Source organism: Canis lupus, chromosome 9 (genome assembly GCF_011100685.1).
Source record: "Canis lupus familiaris isolate Mischka breed German Shepherd chromosome 9, alternate assembly UU_Cfam_GSD_1.0, whole genome shotgun sequence".
In the NCBI taxonomy this organism is placed as follows: Eukaryota; Metazoa; Chordata; class Mammalia; order Carnivora; family Canidae; genus Canis; species Canis lupus.
The window spans coordinates 28897957-28915246 of NC_049230.1; the positions used below are offsets into that span (position 1 = coordinate 28897957).

At 34.8% G+C, this 17290-nt stretch overlaps 2 long non-coding RNA genes across 3 annotated transcripts in view; one reads left to right on the top strand and one right to left on the bottom strand.

The window, feature by feature from the left end:
* LOC111097385 overlaps positions 1–17290 on the top strand; it is a 233827-nt gene that overhangs the window by 54443 nt on the left and 162094 nt on the right. The window lies entirely within an intron of this gene.
* Positions 486–14559, bottom strand: LOC111097387. The gene is made up of 3 exons (XR_005364529.1): positions 14345–14559; positions 1100–1141; positions 486–612 (listed from the first exon to the last, which is right to left on the bottom strand). It is a non-coding gene; the product is annotated as an uncharacterized LOC111097387 (long non-coding RNA).

A 17290-nucleotide genomic window follows, 5' to 3' on the forward strand; every position in this document is an offset into this window, starting at 1 on the left:
TAAAAGTTATAGAGATGCTTCTGCTAAACAGATTAATACAACTCAAGCGTTTTCACTTTGTGTGTGTTTTTTCTCATACGGTTCCATCTCTGAAGAATGCTCTATTCTTCCCTCTTTTCCTAAATTCTATTGAATCTTCTGGGTCCAGGATTAGGGCCACCCATTACAGTTCAGAAGGGATTCCTTCATCCACTGAACCTGTTTCTTGAATTTTACATTCTATTGCCTCAATAATCCGTGCTATGTTTTTTCACTTTATATTTTAGTAACTTTTTTTTTTTACTATAAAATACATGCTTATTTTGGAAGTTGGGAAATATTATAGCAAAAATAAAGATAATATGTATTTCCTTAGCTGGCAATGATTATTGTAAATATTTTAGAATTTCTGTCTGTATGTATTTACCTATAATTAAAAGTAAATTTTTATGGTCTTGTGCTTTTTTTCCTTCATTAATATTATATCACATGTACTTTCAAGCTTACCATATTGTCTATGAAGTATGGAAGGGAAAAGATGTGGATAGACATTTCCCCACTTGAGACTGTCCCTGTCAGTAACATATTTGCATACTGGACATGCTGGCAACCATCTTGGCTCTGAATGGAAATCTAAAAAGAGATAAAGACTAAGTAAAATAGAGCTTTATACTACTGTAAATGTAATCCTTTTGGACAACTAAATCTGACTAAAATTTCAAGGGGTAATTCCATAAATTTCATAAAGTCTCAAAGGGAACCTGCCAAGAAAAGAAAAAAAAAAGGAAGACAAGAAAAAGAAATCTTGTGTCTGAAATAGATAGCCATTGATATTAACATTTTTGAGAGTGTTCCACTCGCAGACCTTTTGGTTGGTGCATTCCAACCAACTCACTCATTCTCTCGCCTCCCCTCCACCTGCCTCTCTCAATAAATGCTAGTGTGTTATTATTGTCATCACCACTATATTCTTCTCAGCTGTTCTGCACCAAATAAGGGCATCTTCCTAGGTTTCTATTAAAGATCCCTGATTACCTTTGGCAAAATTAATTATGATCTAAGTCAAGTAAAATACACTTCATTATGAACTTGGGTTTTCAATTCTGTCTCTTGCACTAACCTTTGAATATTCCATGTGAGGTCTTGGTTGCTCATCTATGGTCTGCAATTTGAATAATAAGGGCAAGGCACTGGTGTTAGTGAATGAAACAGAGATTAGAGAAACAATACGAGACACTTAGAAGATAAAATTGGCAGGAATTAGAGTAATCAAATATTCGAGGTGCCCAGACAAATATTCGAGGTGCCCAGATTTTAATATAAGTATTGATTCTTAATACCATTCTTTTTTTTTAATACCATTCTTGATACAATTTCAATCCATGATTTGAACAGAAGGAGACTATTATATGAATATAAACTATGTTAATAAAGATTTTCCCCATTACAAAACTAATCCATGGTTCCTGCTGAAAGTTTGCACAACACAGAAATGTTCAGAAGAGCAATGCAAGTAAGCATTTTTTTCATACCCTAAAAAGAGCCACTATTAAGGGTTAGGCCATTATAGTCATTTTTTCCCCATATCGCAGAATCTTATGAACTACAAGAAAGTACTTGAATTTACTTAGGTAATTACTTAGGTAATAAAATACAGCTTAGATTTATAAAGCTATAAGAATAAAGCAAATGTTGATACAATATTTTACATGCCAGATGTCAAAAGCATTGTTTTGTTTTCCCAAAATGTCTCCCTGATTCCTGAAGGAGTCCATTTTCCTGCCCTGTGGTCACATAAATAATGTAGCACTACAGAGGTCCATCAAGGGTTGTTAGGGAAGCAAGAATTTTGTGCTGTTTTCACTGGGCTCACCCTAAAAACATCACAGTGCAGTCACTTCAAAGTTAACCAGAGCACTGCCAGTCTGCTCAATGTAGGGAGAGACAGGCTCAGGAGTACAGTCTGATGATATTTCTGACACAGATGTGCTTGTGGATTGAGCATGGTAACATGCTTGCCTAGTCCTCTTTAGTGCTTGAAAATCAACTACTTTCTTCCTTCTGAAAAGTATCCTTGTGGTGAGAGAGAACTAGAAAAGAACTGGATACACGCTTGACAACATCCATGTCCCTATAGGGTGGAAATTGAGTTTCATTCCTTTTTACTCTTTTTTTTAAGACTTTATTTATTTGACAGAGAAAGAGAGACACATAGAGAGCACAACCAGAGGGAGCAGCAGAGGGAGAGGGAGAAGCAGACTTCCTGCTGAGCAGGGAGATGGATGCAGGGCTCAATCAGGACCCTGAGCCAAAGGCAGACGCTTAACCAATTAGGCTCCCAAGCGCCCCTATTCTTTTTGACTCTTTCTTTTTCTAAAGATTTATTTATTTATTCATTAGAGACACAAAGAAAGAGGCAGAAACACTAGCAGAGGGAGAAGTAGGTTCCCTGTAGGGAGCCTGATGCAGGACTTGATCCCAGGACCCCGGGATCATGACCTGAGCCAAGGGCAGACGCTCAACCACTGAGCCACCCTGGTGCCGCTCTTCTTGACTCTTAATTGTGATTCAGCATCTCCATACTTTACAGTGAATAAAAAAAAAACAAAAACAAATACAACACAATGGAGAAATTCCACATACATATTATTTCAGCATCCCCCAATCCTCTTCCTGCACAGTAGTTATTAAAGTGAAGGAGATCAGTACAGAGGATGTATCCACACTTCACCAGCTAGGTGCAGAGCTGTTCCCTCAACGCCTTCATGTGTTTTCAGGGAAGGTATCTTTGATCTTCCTATGAAATTACAAATGTCCCCACTCTTCAACACAAGCCCCCTTCTCCACTGTATTTTTTCCATAGTGCTCATGGTCTTCTGTTACACTTTTCATTATGTATTTATTTTGCCTTTTATCTGCCACACACACACACACACACACACACACACTAAAATATAAGCTGCAACAGGGCAGAGATTTTTATTTACTGTTTTCCAAGAGGCACATTGTTGTGAATAGTATTTATGTACTATTCTTGATGCTTCATAAATATTTGTTAAATAAATAAACCTCAGTTTTCATCAGTTTAGCATGATCAAATTATTGAATTTATCATGATATAATGACACAAATGGCTACTGATCTGTATGTATATTTGTTTAGATTTTTTATATAAACTCCTATGCAGTCTGCAACTAAAAATAATTTTACTTCTTCCTATCCTAACCTGTATACTTTTATGTCTGTTCTGGCCTTGTTGTACAACTAGATCGTTTAGCCTGAGTATGAGTGGTAGGAAGAGACACCCTTGACTTGTTTTAAATCTTATGGAAGAAGGATTCAGTCTTTTACCATGAATGATGATAACTGTAATTTTTTTGTAGATGTCTTTTAATCAGGTTAATGATCTCCTTTATACCTAGTTTCCTGAAAGACTTAATCAGAAATGGATAGTAGGTTTGGTAATACTCTTATGTGAGTCTATTAAAATAATAGATTTCTTTTTAGTTTGTTAATATGCTGAATGGAATTATTGATTTTTCCTTTTTTTTTTTTTTTGAGAGAGAGATTGAGGATATGTGGGAGAAGGTTAAAGAGGGGCAGACGGAGAGGGAGAGAGAGAATCTTAAGCAGACTCCATACCTAGCAAAGAGACCCACACAGAGCTCAATTTTACTACCCTGAGACCATGACCTGAGCCGAAACCATGAGTCCGGTGTCTAACTGACTGATCCACCCGGGCACCCCTTTCCTACTTTTTTATTACAGTAAAATACACACAAAATGAAATCCACCATTTTAACCACGTCTAAGTATACAGCTCAGCAGTATTAAGTACATTCGTAATGCTGTCCATCCATCTCAGTAACTCTTTTCATCTTGCAAAACAAATTTTTGCCCATTAAACAGTAACTCCCCATTCCCCTCTCCCCATAGTCCCTGGCAACCACCATTCTGTTTCCTATCTTCATAACTATGACTATTTTAAGTACTTCATGCAAGTAAAACCATACAGTATTTGTCTTTTTGTGACTGGCATATTTAACTTAGCACAATGTCCTCACGATTCATCCATGTTATAACCTATGCCAGAATCCCTTTCCCTTTTAAGACTGAGTAATATTCAATTCCATTGTGCGTATATATACCATTTTAGTTGTTAGTCAGTGGACACTTAGGTTGCTTCTACCTTTTAGCTATTGTGAATAATGCTGCAGTGAATAAGGGTGTGCAAATCTAATAATATGGCAACTCTGGAAATCAGATTCTGCCCTTTCACCAGGTTTTATTGTTTTGTCTTTTACTTATTTTATTTATCTTTATTGTTGTAAGGCTATCTCTGTGCTTAGATTAGCTTGTGGTATATAAACTTAAAGGTTTTCTCAGGTCTTTTCTGAGACTTTTCCCTAGGCATACATACTCACTTTCTAATTTTCCCCCTATATGCAGTTGCTTGTGAATAACAAAGCCATTAGTATTTGGCTCCCAAAAAGGGGGAAAAGAAAATAGTCAAAGGGGGGATGCTGGGCACTGACTCTTTAAATCTAAATCCCCTGGAAGTCACTTTAGTCACTAGGGAAGGGCTTGCAACAATAAGAGGGGTGGAGAGTTGCAACAATAGTATCTGCTCACCTTCTTGGCTACAGCTCTGTGATCAGAAGCAGCAATCAGAGGTCAGAGAATAGGTTCCTGGTATCTGGAGGACAGGTTCCTTTTTGTTGTTCCTGGATCCTGCAAGCTGTGTGCAAGATGCTCTAGGAACATGTACATAGCTGTTTGCCACATGGCTAGGGTCAGGGAGGTTGTAAGCTGTTACTGTGCTAAGAGCTGAAATTGACTGAAATGAACCACAATTTACTCTCCAAGTCTTCTCCAGGAAGTTGTAAGACTTTGATAGACTCCAGAGTTCTAAAATAGTTGTATCAGATACATTCTTCCAGTGCAATTGTTGTCGAGCTGAGGACAAAGATTTCTGGCACTTCCTACTTCATCATCTTCCCAGAATCCTCTTTCACATTATTGACTTTTCTATGTTAAATTAACTTTGCACTGTAGGTAAATGCCATTTGTCATGATGCAATATCCATCTTGCATATTGTTGGATTCAATTTACTAAAATTTTAGAAATTTTTAAAGTTGAGATATTTTGAATCCATGTCTATAAGAGATATTGCTCTGTAGTGTGTATGCGTGTGTGTGTGTGTGTGTGTGTGTGTGTGTCTGATATGTTTTTGTCTGATGATGATGGCCTCAGTACATTGGTAAGTATTTCCTGATTTCCAATTTCTCATCAAATTCTTAATGCTGTATAAGTTCTATGTACCTTTTCCCCTGTGTTTCTGGATTTTTTTAATGGTGTTTGTATATAGAGTCTGAGTTTTTAGGTTTGTTTATTTTACTACTACTTATTTTTATATATGATGAATTCTTCCCAAATAAGTGGTATTGTGTGAACACTTGGTATTAAGGAGGAGCCAGGACAATATCTTGGCTAGTAAAAGCTGCTCACAAACAAACCTCTATTTGAATCAGGGATTTTAACTGTATCTAATAGATAATTATATTGTTTCAGTTGACAAAGATGAGTAGCTATAAGTGGGTTGCCAAGTTTAGCAAATATAAATATAGATGTCTATGAATCTCCCTCTTGATGCCATGCCCTCTTCAGCACTACTTCCCTTAACTTACTGTGGGTTCAAACCAGAGCCAAGGAGGCTTCAAAACTAGACACTTAGTGCTGGACTTACACAAATACTTCCAGGTCCTGCCCTTCTTATGTGTGCCTACTTTGGAGATACCTGTGCTCTTGAGGAAGTCCCAATTTGGTGTCCTTCTTCACCTGATAAGCATTTCACTATACTGCCTGATTTCTTTTGTTTTTTTTTTCCAAAAATTTTTCACTGCATTTTATGCTTAGTTTAGATTTTATCTTTAAATACTATTATTACGAAAGATGAAATATCAATTTCTGTTTTTCTCTTTCTTCTTTCTTACTGCTTTCAGAACTGAAGAAATGTTTACTTTGCCAATTCATACCTAGAGATTTGTTTTTTTTCTATTTAATAGTTTCTTCAATATCTATTTAGTTTAATATTCTTTCTACTTTGTATTTTCCCATTTTTTCCAACTATTTGTTCAAAACATGTTCACTATTTTGTAATGTGCCATCTTATTATTTATACATTTTCCTTTGTCCTATTGACCACTCATTTCCCACTTTATATTTTTTTAAATTCTGCAATTTTTTTTATCTTCATTGTTTTACCCCCAACATTACATTGATTTGGGTTGGGATTTATTTTGTTATTTCTCTCTTTTTTTCATTGAATACCTACTTTACTTTTTTATCAAAATTTTGAAAAATGGAAATATTTAAAACTATTAGTTATATGTGAGAAAAGATGGATCTCGTTCATTTGGATGTGTTGCTATTATGATTTGCCTTCCAAAGTCTCTTATTATGGTTAAAAATCTGTATTTAACAAAATGATGCTAAGCAGCATCTCCCCATCCCCACTGAATTCTAGGAAACTAAATATTTTTTTAATTCAAATATAATTGTGCAGTACCTTATTTATTTCTTAGTTTTTGCATTGTGATCAGAGAATATAAACTATGGAATATATACATTTTTCAATTTATTGACTCTTCTTTTTTGTTTTTTAAGTAGTACAAAAGTAGCTCTAATATAATATAATAGAAAAAAATGGCCACACTTTTTCTCCTTGATTACCTACCTTTCTCTGGAATATAACTGCTTGTGGTTTTAGAGGCAGCAATGTACTGTTTATTACCTGATCTCCTTCTCTCAGCACACCTTATATTTCAGAAGATGAATATCTAGACTTAGATGAATTAATTCAGATACAGTAAAAATTAATAAGAATTTAAAATTAGGGTATGAAGTAACTGTGTCAGTGAGCTATGACTTCTGAGAGTGAGTATAACACAATACAGAGGAATTTGATGGTATTACTATTGGGAATTACTGAATAACTATCCAAAAACTTAATATCTTCAAATAATATTTAAGTTTTAACTTTTGATTCTTTATAACTGGTAAACCAAATGCTTCTTGTCTTGGCTCCATCATGAGGCTTTGATCAGCTGTGAATCAAGTAGGCACCTCTGTTTCTGGGGCATGGCGGGTTGTCCATTGGATCACCTGGGTTCTCTTCCATTTGTCTTATTTCTGAATGTCTCTCGTATCCTCCCAACAGTCTAGCCTGGTATGAAGCATAAGTGCAAGCAAGCTCAAAAGCGCAAGAAATCATGCTAAACACGCAAAGCCTTCTGAGGCCCAGACACAGAACCTGCATACAGTCACTTTAGCCATGTCCCATTAGTCCAAAGAAGTTAAAAGGCCATTCCAGAGTCAGAGTATGGATGTAAAACCCAAGAATACAGGGTAAGGAGTGTGGACACATGGAAGCAATTAATTTGTGCCAGAATAACAGTCAATTATCACAGTCTTCCCTCTAGACCAATCACTGGTGTCCTCATGCAAAATACACCTATTGTTTTTCAAACCCCCCAAAAGTCTCTGTTTATCTAATCCATGTCTGCAGTCTCAAAGCCTAGGAATCTTAGCTTTGTAAGTGCATCTCCTTGATAAGGAGAACTATAAAGAAACAAATCATCTACTCCTCATTCCTCATCTTCCAAACTATGATAGAGCAGGGAAACAGAGAAAAACAAGAAGCCAACATTAAATATACCCATACGTGAAGCAGATGGACAGGAGACACATACCAATTACTAGTCTTGAGTCATTCTGAAATTCCCCTGGCAAATGTTTAAAAGTCCTGCAATTCTGGGTATGAAATATACTCTTGAATAGGATGTGGGTCTATACGTTGTCTTACACTGTGTCTTGAAGCTACATTAAATTTGATTCTTATGTTGAGCCCATTTCTTTCATTGGCACTTAATATTTTACTTAAGATGCTGGATAGGTCAGAAACAGTGGACAGAAACTAAAAAGTTATAGGGCAAGCTTCATGGCTTTGGGGCCATAATATAGGGCCATCAAATAAATTCATGACAATATTTAGGATAAGTCAACTCTGAAAAGAAGCCAGTTAACACAAATCATTAAGAAAATGGACCTCTGAGAGAATTAAGAAGATGGATTTCAGTGAGACAATATGACCCAAGTTCATTAAGGGTACAGAGTATGTGGTTAGGTATCCTAGTTTCTGGGTTAATCTTAAGGTTAAGTTCCTTAACCTTAGTTAGTCATCTTTATATTCCTTTTCCTTAGGCTTCATCATATTCCTTTTCCTTAGGCTCCAAAAGAAAACTTTTATTCTTTTTCTAACCTTATTCTTTTCTGTAAGCTAATTATGGCAACATCTTAACCAAAATGGCATGTACCTAAATCCTTTGTTGAAATAGATAGAAATGTGGTCTTCTCCTATTGTAATCCTAGGTACATTGCAAGGTTTATTGATTTCCTTGTACATATAAATGGAAACATGTTTATATGAAACCATGCTAACTAGATGTATAAAACATTATTTTCATTATTACTATCATAATATGTATCCCCATTGAAGGAATAAAGCGCAAAAAAAAAAAAAGGATTAGCCATGGTATTTCCTGGGTGAGCATTCTATAAAATTCTTTATTTTCCCTGCTTACAATTTTTTTTGACTGAAAATCACACACATATCCTTAGTGTTCAGTTCAGTTCAACAATTCTATATATCCTTGAAAACTCTCAGAAAACAAGACAAGATATTTTTATAACCAAAGAAAATTCATTTTGCCCCTTTTTGTCTTCCCTGCATCTTCGTGATACAACCATTCCCCATCTTTGATCATTATAAATTAGCTTCATTTGCTCTTAGAGGTTATAGAAATGGAATGATAGAATTGATCATGTGTGTATGTGTCTTACTCTGATCAATATAATGATTTAAGGCTATATCCATGGTGTTGTTTCATTATCTCTTGAAATATGTTGTTTTCTCCATTTTCGATTTCCTTTCTTTCTGGGGATTTCATTACACACATGTGAGATCATTTGATCTTTGACAGATCTGTTCTATGTTCTGTTTTTTCAGACTTTTTTCTTCCTCTTTATGCTTCTGTTTGATGCTTTCTATTGCTCTGTATTAAAATTCTCTAATTCTTTTCTCTACTGAATTCTATTTGCTATTAAATGCATATGATGGAGATGCCTGGGTGGCTCAATGGTTGAGTGTCTGACTTGGGCTCAGGTCATGATCCTGGGGTCCTAGGATCTGGTCCTAAATCAAGCTCCCCATAGGGAGCCTGCTTCTCCCTCTGCCTATGTTTTTGCCTCTCTCTGTGTTTCTCTCATGAATAAATAAATAAAATATTAAAACAATAAAATAAATGCATATAATGAATTTTCATTTCAGATATTACAGTTTCTACATCTCTACTAAAATTCTTTATATACTTATATTTATCACATTTTCAACTATATACGTTAGTACTTTTATTATTTTTTGCCTGTTTTCATTTAATTAATTTATTTTAAGACTTCTACTTCCTCACAACTTCCAGAGTTCTTTTTTTTAAATAACAGTTATCGTGAAGTTGTTGAATGATAATTTTAATATTGCACCATCTCTGCATCTACTTTTATTGACTATTTCCTTTCTTGACTATGGACCTCTCTCTCTCTTACTCTCTCTCTCTGCTTCTTTATGGGTTTTGTAAATTTGTTATTAGACGATTGTCTTTTGCGTAAAAGAATAGTATAGACAGAAATAAATTATATTTACATTTAGAAAAAAAGAATATACCTTCTTGTGATAAACTGCTATAACTGAGGCCTCATTCAATTTCACTTGTATTGAGCTAGGCCTGGGATTTTTGACATACCCAGTCTGAATGGCTTTAGTTTGTGTTCCTTCATTTCTGTTTCCTCATGTTTAGAAATTGAGCACAGATCTTTTTCCTTCTGTGAGGCTTGGGGTCTGAGAACTTGTGAGATTCTTGAGTTAACTCTGTGCTTTATAGTTGAGTTGTGAGATTTCCAAGTTGTGGAATACTTCTCTGTGATTTCTACTAAAATAGGCAGATTGTTTGGTTTCTGAGGATTTTCCTTTGGTCTCAAAACCTACTTCAGGCTTTGTACACTGAGACAAAATTTCAGCTGATATGATATTATTACTTTGTTTCAACTGCTTCCCAGATAAAATCTGTATGCCTTGGATTTATGTCCTCAGGTATTTTGCTCTGTTTCCATCTTCAGAAGGCAGTTTCTTTGTAGTTGTGGGAGGCCACACAAGCCTTAGTGACAGTCTCTTTCTCAATTCTCCTGTTTGACACCCCAGCCCTTGACATAAGACCTAAACCAAATAGTGAAGACCATGGAAGAGTTGATGAATGAGGACAGACTTTTTCTATGCCTGGGATTTCCTGAAATTCTAATTTTTAATGTAAGCCAAGATGCAGCTCTTAAAAGTATATTCAGCTTGTTTCTTCCTACTTCCATTAATGGCAAATTCCCCATTCTCTCATGAGGAAATATGTATAGATTCTCTGTCTTATAAAAAAATCATAACTCTCTAGAGCTCATATCATAGTTTCTTTGCATCTAAAACTATCTGATGAGTTCAGAAAAACTGAATTTTTGTAATTTATTTGTCTTAATTTGACTGTTGGGGAAAAGAGACAATCTCTTATAATTGTCTATGCCTTAATTAGAAGCTAAGTATTCTATTCCTTGTATTATATTAATTTTCAAATATTCTTCCAAATTGGCATGCATTGCTTTAGAAATATCCTAGTAATAAGTAGCATAAATAAAGTAAAATTAATCAAGTGTCTATCTTATCCAAAGGAAGTGATTTCAAATCTATAATATTAAATGTTAGGCTTTAGAAGAAATGACATTGGGATGCCTGGGTGGCACAGCAGTTTAGTGCCTGCCTTTGGCCCAGGGCGCGATCCTGGAGACCCAGGATTGGGTCCCACGTCGGGCTCCCTGCATGGAGCCTGCTTCTCCCTCTGCCTGTGTCTCTGCCTCTCTCTCTTCCTCTCTCTCTCTCTCTCTGTGACTATCATGAATAAATAAATAAAATCTTTAAAAAATAATAAAAAAATAAAAGAAATGACATTTCCTTTCTAATAAGAGGGAATTTGCTGTTGAAGGCAAACATTTTCTATTGTCTTACTTTTTGTTACTTTTATAAATGTTGAATTTACAATAAAATTCTATATTTATCTTCTTCTGTGATGCTAGAGACTGTGAAGAAAATCTAGTGCGTTGGGATCTCAATAGCTGAAAGAAATCATATCATTACCATTTACATAATTAAATGAGAATCAATTGAATATCACTACTATTTGTCAGTATTCAGGTGGGAATTATAATTTAAGCAATAAAAATTTTATTTATTTATTGATTGATTTAATTAAAGATCTTATCTATTCATGAGAGACACACAGAGAGAGAGAGAGGCAGAGACACAGGCAGAGGGAGAAGCAGGCTCCATGCAGAGAGCCCGATGTGGGACTCCATCCCAGGTCTTCAGGACCACACCCCAGGCTGAAGGCAGTGCTAAACCACTGAGCCACCTGGGCTCCCCAAGCAATAAAAATTTTGACATATTAAAGATGATGAATCAATCAAGTAAAAGAAAGCAAACCAACCATCTGGCAACAACAAAAAGTTACATGCTTATTTTACAACTTACTAAAAACTTAGATTTACCAGTGTTACATTCATATCTATATAAGCACCCATTTCTACCTCATCCTTCTAGAAAAAAATAACAGGCTCATACACTTTAGGAAAGTTGCACAGGGAATTGAGTGATTAATGCAGAATCAATACTACCACCAAAGAGTCTACCTGATTTATCTTACAATCAACATGGGAAAACCGTTTTGATGCTATGACTCAGCAGATGTCAAGATGTAAACCTTTCACAAAATGATTTCAGGGCAGGAATTAACTTGCTTACTCTGCAGAACCAGACAAGAGAGAAAATGCCAGGAAGAGTTCAACCAAGGATGTGCCTCAAATGTACCCAGTGTTCTTTCTTATTTTCTCCCCTATTCTTCCTGTCTACCCTTTTCACCACTGCCAACTATTGTTAGAAAGAACACAAATGATGCAGTCAGCAATAAACTGGACAGAATATTAGTGCTCTAGAGAAATCATGTTAGTGGGAAATGGCTAAGTAAGACCATTGCTAAAACTTGCCTGCCATGGCTCTGAGCTGCCAGGTAAGGTACATAGAGAATTACAACCATTTGAAATTTAGAACTACATGGTTTCTGTTTTAGAGAGTCCTTCAACTCTTTGAATACTGAAGATTCCTCCTCTGCACTTTGCTCCAAATAGCCCTGATCCATCACAAAATTGTCATCTCAGAAACAACAGGATTTATTGAAGTATGTTAATAGCTCAGTTATTTATGAATAATTAATAATAATAATAATGTACAAATGCCAAGAAAATTCTAACGTAGTGAATAAAAATAACCAGGATGAGGTGAATTGCCCCAGGTTTTGGAAGAGTAAATATGGCCCCCATTCAAAAAAATTTTAGAAGCCTGAGCCCATAGAACTTGGCCTTATTATAATAAATATTTCCTGTATATTGTTTTATATAATTATTTGCACATCACCTCCATCTCTATATAATATACACATTCCTCTTCTCCACGATCTCTGCATGGATGCCCCTTTTCATTCTTCAGGTGGAGTGTGAATGTCACCTCCTCCTCTGAGAAACCTTTCTTAACTATGTAGTTTCAACCTAGTATCTTGTTTATTCCCTTCAAGGCCATTGTCAGATTGTGCTGCTATAACTAACTAACTAACTAACTAACTAACTAACTAACTAACAACTAACTAACTTTTTAGAAATCTTCTCTATTACTTTCCTGCCACAAACATCAGTTGATGAAGGCAGGAACATGTCTGATGTTCTGGGATATTAGACATTTAGCATCTGTCACACTGTAAGGCACAGAGGAAGATCTCACTTAATATTAGTGAATAAATAAATACATTAAATGCTATACCCCTCATGGAGTATCCTGTGCCCCTTTCTTATAGAACTATTTTTCTCTATGTCTCTTTTCTAAGTTATAGTGAAATTACTGGGCTCTAGTTGCAAGTAAAAAAACCAACATAAATTAATGTTAGCCCAGAAGGGATATTATTAACACATACAGTAAAAAACCAGAGATTGATCTTCACAGAAATGGTAGGATCCAGGCTTTATAAATGGTATCAGCATCCCAGAATTGCTATTTCTCTCTTTTTATCTTTCACCTCTGCTTCCCATTGAGTCAGCTTTATTTTTAAGCAAATTCTCTATATGTAGGAAGTGTGGTCTCCAACAGATGCAGGCCTGTGTTCAATCAGCTTAGCAACAACAGAAAGAAAGCATCTTTCTTGTTACCGCAGTGAATGACCCTAGGATAACTCTAATTATTCTGGCTGCATTAATCTGTGAGGCCAAGGGAATGAGGACATTGACTGGCCAGACTTGATTCATTGTACAACACTATCATCCAAAACATACCTTCCAAAAACCTCCTGGAGTGATTTTTTTTTTTCACCAGAATAAGAAAGAAAGAATAGCATGTACTGCAAAGATCAAAAGCATATTAATCTGATCCACCACACGTTTCACCAGTAACTCTTCTAGACTAGTTACTACTTTATACCCTTTATGAAGATGCAGAATATACAAACCATCACAACTTGTGGTGTATTAGCTTCTTGTTTGGTATGTCTGAGTTCCCAGTGTATTAAACAAAGTTCCTAGTTTAGTACTTTCTTCTAATAAATGTCTTATGAATGAATTCATGAATGAATGAGTATTTTTCTGAACTTTTCAGCAGACTTCAGTTGAATTTTCTAATTAGATTTAGAGTATAACTTTGTCTCATGAAAATAACTTTTTCTAGGTGGAGGGGAGGGATGCATGATAGTATAAAAGGGACATCTCTATGTCCAGCGACTAGAATTTCAGACAAGGACATTCCCAGACATAATTCTGTCAGAAAAATCCACAAAATAAGATCAACACAAAGAAACCACAGTGTAATAGTTCTGAAAATATAAATATAAGCCATCCCCATCTGGAATATTACTTACAAGTTTTTATCCTCCTATTTCTTCTCCTTAAGGAAGAAAACCAAAACAAACAAAAGAAAAAACTATGTTCTGAGCTCAAAGGAGATTCAGATAGACCTTAATGTATGAGGCAAGCTGAAGTCATCACTAACATCTATAGATTCCTTTAGTTCTCTATGATACACAGTAAAGCAATGAATAATCCATTTATGACATTTATATGATTGAAAGGCACATAAACCATTTACAATTTTGACTGTATCTGAAATTCTGAAACAATTCTTACCACTTATTGTAGTTTTTGTAATTTCATAAGGCCCCAGCATGAAACAATCATAAAAGTTTTCACAGACTGTTAACAAAAAAGCAATCAAATCAGTAATTCTCAATTATGTATAATTTTTGCTTTCTCCATTAAATACTGCAAGGTGAGAAATACTAATAATCAGTTAAGTTATATATTTCATAATTTTATATATGGAAAACTTTTTACTCCCCAAATGATTCTTGTAAGAGATGGTTAATTGTAGGAATCTAGAATCATGACAAATTTCTGCTATGAACTATAATTCTAGAATCTCTGTTAATTATCATTACTACTATCTCAATGTAACCATGATTTTATGAAGGATTTTTTATAACAAGTTGATTTTAAGATTCAGTGAAAAGTATATACAAACAGATATAGACTAGGCCTTTAAAATAAAATTATTTAAAGAAAACAACAAAAAGTACTCCCGCCCTAAGAGCCATCAAAATATAGTTTAAAGATACACTCTTATATAATGTTTTGGTCACTTCTTCAGGTCATTTTATTTATTTACTATTTTGTCATTTTATCACTTTCCCCACTCCAAAGTGAGGCATCAATATGGTTTGCCTATATTGAATTGGCCCTAGTGAGTTAGTATATATGATGCTGTGATCCGTGTGTTTGGCTTTGTGACAGGAGATCTAGAAATATACAGCTATTTGGCTATGAAAGGAAGTGAATAGTGAAGTCAACACAAAGAGGGACAGGTAGAGTTAAATTATTGCTGGGAAATATGACCTGCTCCCAATCAAACCATCTTCATGCAATGTCTGTATCATTGCTTAAAATATTTGAAATTAGATTTTCTATAATTTAAAACAAAGTACATTGTATGTCTTATAAATGAAGCTGACATATATAAAAACTGAAGCAATATTGATGTGATTTGAAGTGGTAGCATTCAGTGCCAATGGCCAAGAAAGAATTCTTGAGATGTCTTTGGTGCAAAAAGGTGGTTTTATGAAAGCAGGGGGACAGGACCCGTGGGCAGAATGAGCTGCACTGGGGTCATTAGAAGTAGCTGATTATATACTTTCAAGTTGGGAGGGGGTTAGGGATAGTGTAAGTCTCTAAGGAATTTTGGACGCAAGGTTTCCAGAACCTTGAGGAGGCTAGCTACTGTTGGAAAGGGTCATTTATTACTGTCTTGTAAAAATCTGAGTCATGAGACCCTTCAGATGTATATTGGTGGGCCATATACTTGGGGGATGATTGCCAACATATATCTTGGAGGGTGGAGATACAGGAAGTTTCCAAAGGAATATTTATGTTAAAGTAGACTTACAGAATCCTGGGGGTTGGGCTAAGATTGTCCTTTGATCCTAGCAACATACTAGGATTGAAGTAGCTGAGCTCCTAAAGGGATGTCAATCTGCCTGTTTCAAGGTTGTAAGTAGTGAGGAAATTTAATTTTTCTTTTGTCTTTGCTTCCCACATCAATATGACCTCAGTGAAAGAATTGAAAAAAAAAAAAGATGAATAGAACAGGACAGAGTCCAGAAACCAGCCGAGAGAGACATACTAGAAAGAAACTACTTAAGAAGTTTGGGGAAAAGGATTCCAGGACTGGTGTTTTATAATGTACTAAAATATTTCATAGTAGTAAAGGTAGAATATTTCCAAATGTATTCTATGATCTAAGTATAATGCTGACTTCAGGAGGAGAAAACTATGACACAGAAAAATAACTATGGACATAACACAGTTGATTATATACTAAGAGATTTAAAATAAAACATAAACAAGAAAAATACAGAAAATATGTAAAAGAAAATATGTTGTAATGCACTAGTATTTATTTTAGGAAAGTAATGATGGTTAAAAACTTGATCTATCACTGCAATCCACTGTACTAATAAATTTAAAATTAAAAAATATGATCATAATTAATAAATTTCTATTGATAGAATTCTCCTGGATTTTCAAAATAATAAAACTTATCAAACAAGAAACAGAAGAAATGGTCTTCAGTTAATAAACATAATAATGTTCAGTGTTGAGTAAACATTTATCTTTTTTTTTCAAGATTTTATTTATTTATTCATGAGAGACACAGAGCGAGAGAGGCAGAGACACAGGCAGAGGGAGAAGCAGGCTCCATGCAGGGAGCCAGATGTGGGACTCAATCCCAGGGTCTCCAGGATCACGCCCTGGGCAGAAGGCAGGCACCAAACTGCTGAGCCACCCAGGCTGCCCAACATTTATCACTGAAGAGTCTATCAAACACAATAAAAATAAAACTATTCTCCCTATTTCATTTATAAATTAAATTCTTTTCTAGTAAAAAAAAAAAATCTGCAATGTTTTTTATGTTTGGTAACCTGATGCCATAATTTATTTTAAAAAGTTATGATCAAGTTTGTGAAAACTGTTTTGGGAAGAGAGAATGTTGTAATAGTGACCTTAGCAGGTGGGGGCACCTAGCTGTCTCAGTCAGTAAAATGTGTGACCCTTGGTTTTCAGGTTGTGAATCTGAGCCCCATGTTGGCTGTAAAGACTACTTAAAAATAAAATCTTAAAAATAAAAAGGTTATAAAGCATGGAAAAATGTACAGGAAAAGATACATATATTAGTGGGGTAAACTAATAATATGTGTGCATAAATCATATTATAAAATAATTGTTTTTAACATATTAGGAAAAAAGTTATTTAATAAATGAAGCAGGGTTTGTGGGTTATTTAACAAAATTTGAAACAGAAAAACAAATATATTCAACATATAAATATAAAAATAAATATATAAAATTACAAAAGTACTATACTCCAGGAAAATGGGAAAATTGATTTTTATTATCTAGAAATATGGAATGCTTTGTTTCTTAGGACAAGAATGGAAGCCATAAAGAAATATATTAGCAAATGAGTGGAAACAATTACAACTCCCAAACATTAAAAATTTACATAAAATAGATATAATT